We start from the raw sequence: 8,098 nt of genomic DNA, 5'->3' as shown, positions 1-8,098 counted from the left end.
GAGAGATAGAATGACACAGTGGCTGCAACAATGGGCTCAAGCATCAGGACAATTGTGAAGGTGGCACAGGACTGGACACGCATAAGAACTGACTAGATGATACTTAACATCAACAATATATTCTCCATCTAAGCTCATACTCTTCTGACAATGGTGATTCCATCTCTCTAAGATTTTGCCAAAGCCCCATTAAATCTGCAATTTTGGCAATCTCCAGGGAGTAAAATCATGCTTCCTTTTATTGGTTTTTGAGTTTGGGGAACAAAAGGAATTCTAAAGTGGTAGGATTGGGCCTGTAAAGTGGATGAAGTGTGGTTGCCCAGTAACACTGGCAGAATGTTAGATGCATAGACCTATGAATAAGACTAGAAAACCAGAAACAAAACCAAGCAAACACATGCACCTGGTTTGGATACAAGGCTAAATCACGTTAAATAGAGAAGAGAGAGCCTGTTCAACAAACTATATAGGCTAAATTGGGTCCCCATTTACAAAAGAATGAAATAGGACCCAAAGCAGACACCACATAGAAACACGAACTCAACTTCTAATAAAGACCTAGATATGAACCCTATAACTATAAACATCATCCATGAGAATATTGGGACAAACCTTAAAACCTTAATACAGGGCTTAAACACATTTAAAAATACAATAAAACACAATCACATTACAGAAGACAAAATAGAGGACTGTGACAAGCTAAAGACAAAACACATGGAGCTACCACAGTGCCCTGAACTGGAGGAGCCATGTAGAGACCCCTGCCAGTGCTGAGATGCTTACAACGCCACTGGATCCACAAGACTTCCCGCCCACTGGCCTGTGATCTTCCTGCATTCAGTGTCATTGCATGTGTGCGTGAGTCTGAAGAGGACTTTACAGGTTAATGGGCTAATATCGGACTTATGGACTTCATCTGGACTGGGCTGAGATGTTTTCTCAATATTCAATTGCTGTTGTATATAAAACTGTTTCTTATGCAAAAAAAAAAAATACAATATTTATGTTCACCAGAAAATTTGGCAATGATATATGGGTTAAAGGTCTAATCTCTAAAATGTTTACAAGGCTGCAACATCTCAATAAGAAAGCATGAATAATCCAATTTTAAAAGTGGGAAGAAATCATAAATGGGAAACTCGTCTGAGATGATATCCAATGGGTTCAACAACCCTATGAAGAAGTGCTTGCTCTAAGAGAAATGCAAATTAAAATAATGAGATACCACCTCACATTGGGACTGAAAGCAAAATTTAAGAAAACAGGAAATAATAAATGCTGGTGAGATTGCAAAGCTGTACAACCAATATGGAAGACAGCAAGGCTCTTTAAATCAATATGAATAGAAATGCCACATGACCCAGCGATCCCTCTGTTACATATATATCTGAAAGAAATAAGGAAAAAACCAAAAGCAGAGAGTTTATTGCAGTGCTATCCACAACAGAAAAATGATGGAAACAACCAAATTGCCTGTCTCTGGAGGAATGGATAAATAAATTTTGGTATGTACGTGTAATGGAATATTACGCATCCTGCAAGAATAAGGATGATATTGTCAAATATTTTGTGACCTGCATGAATTTAGAAGATATGTTCTGCAGAGTTGGTCAATACTGTAGAGACAAATACTGTATGAGACCACTATTTTTTTTTAAATACTTTAAGACCACTATTATAAAAGAAAAGAAATCAAGAAGCATAGTTTTCATACCCAAACAAGCAGACTCTGATGGCTATGGAGTGGTCAGGAAGAGAGGGAAACGAATGGTAACAAATCTCTTTAAAAGAAGTTTGCTTCACACAAAAATCTCCTAGAGTAGCCTTGACGGTCTTTGAAGGATGAGGTGGTGCATTCTTATGATGAAAACAATCCTCCAACACTTTCCAGGACTTTCTTTTACCAATGCAGTTTCTGGTTTTCTTAAAACTTCTCCATAAGGCCCAGTGATTGTCCTGAGTCCTTCAAAGAAATCTAACACAATTAACCCTTGGATTTCTAAAGAAACAATTTCTAAATTGCAACCTGAAATTTAGCCTAGCAGATTAGCTCTGAGGCCACTATTTTAATTGGACCTCATTTGAAGCCACCCTAACCAAACTAAGACAAGTGTATGACTGGGAGAAACTGTCCACAGCCATGCACTGATCACAGGACAGGTTTTAGCACATTATGCTTTAGAATAAACTGACAAACACTTACATGTATGAACTCAAACTGTACTAGCAATATTTTTTGATATGATGCTATTAGGTAGATACCTTGAGTTTTGATCAGAAAGCTCAGTGATGTAGACTTAATAAACTATGATTTGAGGTCGTCTTGGGTAGAAGCACCATGAGATGAAACCACTCTGACAAAACTCCCGAAATGATTAATGTGGATCACCTGTAATTCACGACCAGCAATTTCTCATAGCTCTAGTAAGCAACTCTGCTGAGTCTCAGGAATTATCTCAGTAAGTAATAAATCACAAAAGTAATTAAAATGCCCCTTAGTGTTGAGTAAATTTCTTATAGTCGATCTTATATCCAGTTATCTAGGAGGACTTACTGAATCAGATTTAGCATCAGAAAATAATGCAAAGTCACCTATATAATATATTTTAAGATTTTCCATTTTCATTTTTCCCTCACCCTTCTGTAGTTTCTTTTGTCAAAATATCACCTTGACTCAAATGCTGAGTTTAGAATGACCAAGAAAATAAACTCCTCATTTAAGATATGAACTAGAAAATAAAACATGATCTGAATACTAGACTTTTGATTAAGCCTAATGTTATATTAGTTGAAAATAAGGAAAAAAATCATATTATGGATTGGATTATGTCACTTAAAAGATATGAAAATCAAACCACTAGTACCTTTGATGTCACCTTATTTCAAAGTGTGTTTTTGCAAATGTAGTTATGTTAAGATATGGTCATACTGTGTTAGGTTGGGTCCTGATACAATGACTGATTGGTATTCTTATAGGAAGAGTAGAGGAGACATCAAGGCATTTGTAGTGTCGTGTATACCATAGGAACACGAACACATGAACATAGAGGAAAGATGGCCATGTGAAGACAAAGGCAGCGATTCGGCTGTCACACACCAAGGGACGAAACTGAAACCAATCTCCCTACCCATTGAGTTGATTCCAGCTCAAGTTTCTGTGACTATAACTCTTGACAGGAGTAGAAAGCCTCATCTTCCTCCTAAGGAGCAGCTGGTGGTATCGAACAACTGCATTTAGCATCCCAACATTGAACCCTCTATGCTGCCAGGGCTCCTGGAGATATGTGGACCTTGTAGAAACAAGAAGCAAGAAAGGAATTTCCTAGAGACTACAGAAGAAACATTGTCCTGCAATCATCTTGATTTTGACCTTTTGTCCACCAGAACACTGAGAGAATAAACATATCATTTAAAGGACCGCTTGGGATACTTTGTTATGTCAGTCCTGGCAAAGGATACAGAAGCAGAAGACACTTACAGTGCTGATATGTTCCATGATCTTGACCATGGTGACATTTGTAAGGCCAGCTCTTTTGTTAATCCTTTTAGGAAGAACCATTGTTTTGCAAGTTCTTATACTTCTGTTGTCTCCATCTCATTCTCTCTCATTTCCTGCCCATAAAAATGGTATAATTAGAAGAATGAAGCATTTCTCTGCTCATTATCAGGCCAGTGACCAATTGCTCTTTTGAGAACACATACTTGCACCTTCTTCCCCTTTGCTCTGGGGTGTGGAGGGAGCTTTCATTATTCTATATTTAATTCCCTAAAAGCCTTTAAGTTTCTTCTTTTCTATCAGAAACAATAATTACTTGGGACTACCTAGGAAGAAAGGTGTATTAGAGGAAGCAGCCTCAGAAGGACACTAGACGCTCCAAGATTTTATAAAAGGGAAGAATTTCAAACCTGGAAGTTAGGTATTTTCCTGGTATTTTGTTGATTGCATCCCTTTCATAGGGCCTGGGGCAGATGGGCTGTTACGCCCAAGGTCAGCAAGCTGAAATCATCAAAGGCTCCACCAGAGCAAGACGCGGCTGTCTGCTCCCACGAAGCCTGACAGTCCCCGTAACACACAAGGGCAGTGCTGCCCTTTCCCAGAGGGCCACGGCTGACTTGATGGCGGTGAGTTTGAAAGAACGATGAGGTTGTTTGCTCTCATAATAGTTATAGTTTCAGAAACCCTGTGGAAGGCTGCTGACTCAGAATTGGCTTGATGACAGCAGGTGGGTGGATTAGTCGTGAAGGAACTCTGGTGGCCTTGAGCTGCTTACCTGAAGGTCGGATATTTGAGCCTTCTAGCCATGCAGTGGGCGAAGGAGGAGGCAATCTGTTTCTGTGAGGAGCTCTGTCATGCCATGACTTAGAATTGACTCAACACCATTGGGTATGGTTTTGGTTTGATGGATCTTAAATTATTTAAGATGGCTGCGATCACGCAGTGCTCTTCCTATGCTGGAGGGGTGACTGGACACATGGGTGCCCCTCATTTGGCCTTCCCTGTTTCCCACATGTACACTTCTTTCCCCACCCGTCTCATACAAACAATGAGGAAAAAAAATTTTCATCTTTCCAGATCCCTGCCATCAACGTCCTGAAAGGATTTACTGAATAGTAAATGAAAAAATGGAAAATAAATAACTTTGTGAAGAAAAGTGCTCTAGTTATAGGAACTATTATGTCATGATTTTCTTTTTTTTTTCCTCTGAAAAAACACTCTGCTGCCACAAAGCACCCCAAGACTTTAATAAATATGTTTGTTAATTTCAGAACACCTCCTCAGAAACATTTTCAAATGCTTAAAACTTTTCCTTTGTCCCCTGCTCTCTCTCCCTCTCTTCATATTCTTTCCAGTTTGCCTATTTTTGTTCTGTCCTTTAGAATTCTTGTAATAAGAATTTTTACCCCAGTTTGCAATTTAATAAGTAGGTCGAGAAGAGTCTCTCAGGGCTTGGAAAGAGCGTTAGAGGCCACCTAAAATAGAGACAAGAGGATGGGCAAGAGATGAACTTTCAAAATGCAATTTTATACTATAAGTATTTATTACTCATACTGAAAGGAAATGTTAAAGGTGGTAGAAGCAAATAGTAGGGGCCACTTTCCATATACTCTTTCATGTATTCATTTTTGTCACGCACCTTTGAAGATATTCTGATTCACTGTAACCCCATGTGACAGAGTAGAACGTACCCCTGGGGTGTTTCTTGACAGAAGTCAATTACTAGGTATGTTAGTCTGGGTACTTTAGAGAAACAAATCCACAGCAACTCATGTATAAGAGAGAGTTTTATGTAAAGATTAAGTGTGCATCAAGAAAACATCCCAACCCAATGCTGCCCAAGCCAACAAGTCCAACATTAACCCACTAACCCATATGTCCAACACCAATCCACAAAGTCTTCCTCCATCTCACAAAACACACACTATGATGCCAACTGCAGGAGGAAAGCTGAGTCAGTGAATGTATAAGCATCTCAGCACTGGCAGGGGTCTCCACATGTCTGATCCAGCACCCAGGGCTGCATCTGGTTAGGTCCATGTGGCTTCTCCTTGGGGATGTCTTGCAGGAAGTCAACCTTGCAAGCTTAAGAAGGGAACTGCTAAGGCAGCTGCACCCTGGTGCGACCATCACAAAGCAAGAGACCCGAGAACTAGAAAGGCAAGGCTCACTGAGTCATTTATCCCTCCACTCTTAAATTAATCCCACATTTATTGGCCAGGTTGGCACAATAAACTAACTCACTAGGTCTTTCTCCTACAGAGCTGCTGGATGTGTTTGAACCAACAACTTTCAGTTAACAATTAAGCACTTAACCAACTTGTCATGAGGACTCATTTAAGACTAGTCAAAAAACCAAACTCACTGTTGAGTTCATTCCAAATCCTACAGAGCTGCTGGATGTGTTTGAACCAACAACTTTCAGTTAACAATTAAGCACTTAACCAACTTGTCATGAGGACTCATTTAAGACTAGTCAAAAAACCAAACTCACTGTTGAGTTCGTTCCAAATCATTGTAACCCTATAGGCCAGAGAAGAACTACCCCCTGGAGCTTCTGATACGAGCTCTTCACCGGAGTAGAAAGTCTCCTCTTTCTCCAGCAGAATGGCTAGTGGTTAGAACTGCTGACCTTGGTAAGCAACCCAACCCAATGCATAGCCCACTAGGCCATTTACATAGGAAGTGAGAAAATGGCATCTACAGCTAGAAACCGCCAACCGAGAGACTGCTTCCAAGGTATATATGTCTATTTCTTTTTCCCAGAAAGAAACATAAAAAAATTCTTTAGACCCTCCTGGGTCTACTCATTTTCTGGTTCTAAAGGGAAGTTTGCAGCCTGAGTCGACATGAAGAAAATCGCTTCTGGGAGTGAGGTGCTCATGTAATTGATGTGCACACTGGGCTTTGGGGTGTACCATGATGCCAGGATACACACTGGAAGAGGTAATTTGTAAAAGGGCTCCCGGTGCTATGTTAATTTGTTTCACACCAGGAGCTTTTGCTCTGCGTGTAGCATAAAGTATTCCCCTGGCTCCTGCAGGCTTGGCCTGGGGAGGTAATGATGCATGGTGAATTGGGCCTCTTAGTTCATAGTCTGCATGAGGGGAAGCAGAAATAAAATCTTGGGGGTAGTTCCTATTAAGTGTTAATTATTCTTATGGCATTGCCTGTGAGCCAATGTATATCCATATAGTCACTTACACTTCAAACTTAGCAAGGATTTCCTTATGCTTAAAAGACTCATCAGCTTTGCTTTGGTCATATAAAATCAATTAATTAATTAGTAAGTCATGTTATATATAAACCTATTCTATAAATTAAAACAACTAATTTATTAGGACTTGAGTCACCTATGTAATTAAAATAACAATATTCTTATTAGCATATTGTTGCGCTTTGGGCCCCATGAATCATAATGGACATGATAGTAATTAATCACAACAGTGCCCACTTGGTCTCATCTTAAACCTCATGTGAAAAAAAAAATCTCAGACTGTTTTTAATTATATTTAGGATTATTGTTTTTATTTTGTCAGTGAAGATACTAAGGCTGAAGGAATATTCTAATGGCTTAAGGTCACATGGCTGTTGAGGAGGGAATCCTGAAGCCTGCAATTTGACTCAAAGACCACCTTAATTTATTGATGTAGTCAAAGTAAAAAACAAAACAAAACAAACATCAAACAAGCAAAAAGATCTACTCTCTGAACAGTGATAGCCAGTAATAATTTGTTGAATTGCAGGAAGGTGACTATAGCAGTTACTTGACATTCACTGGGTTTAAGAAAAGGATGTAGAATGGAATTCATATTAGCTGTTTACTTCAAATGCTACTCACTAACTTCCTGCTTGGGTGACCATAGGAACCCTGGTGGCATACTGGCACACATCGGGCTGCGATTTGGAATGTCAACAGTTTGAAACCACCAGGCTTCTCAGGAGAAAGATGGGGCTTTCTACTCCTAGAAAGAGTTACCATCTTGGAAACTCACAGGGACAGTTCTACCCTGTCTTACAGGGTATGAGGCAGCATCCACAGAAAGGCAGGGGGGTTTGGCTTTGGTGAGCTTCACTATCAAACTAATGTGCTTTAATACTTAGTGTAATTTGGACACTAAAGGAGGGGCCAACATTAAAAAAAGAAACAAAATGCCATATCCTTGAATTTGCTTGCAAAATAATCAGAAAAATTAGATTGGAAGAATTTTGAACTGTCTTCAAATTATAAATTCCAAAGGCCTAATATATTCAATATTTATGCTAAGCAAATAATCAGAGAATCTGGACTATATGTAAAACATGGCATAAAAATTGGAAGAAGATGAATTAACAACTTAAGTACATGCTTATGGTCCCTGTGAATTGGATTTAACTAAATGGTAGTGGGTCATATGTGGATGACACAACCAGGGATGCTGAAAGTGAAGAGGAATTGAAGCACCTACTGATGGAGATAAAAGACCACAGACAGTAATATTGATTTCATCTCAGAATAAAGAAATTAAACACCTTTACAAATGGACTTTGATAAACCTCATGAAAAATGAAGAAAAGTTTGAAGTTGGAAAGAATGTCATTTTACTTGGAATCATAATC

The sequence above is a fragment of the Echinops telfairi genome, unplaced genomic scaffold (assembly GCF_000313985.2).
Source record: "Echinops telfairi isolate 266 unplaced genomic scaffold, ASM31398v2 ScPeMD7_4;HRSCAF=17, whole genome shotgun sequence".
NCBI lineage: Eukaryota > Metazoa > Chordata > Mammalia > Afrosoricida > Tenrecidae > Echinops > Echinops telfairi.
Note: the sequence above shows the minus strand (reverse complement) of the source record.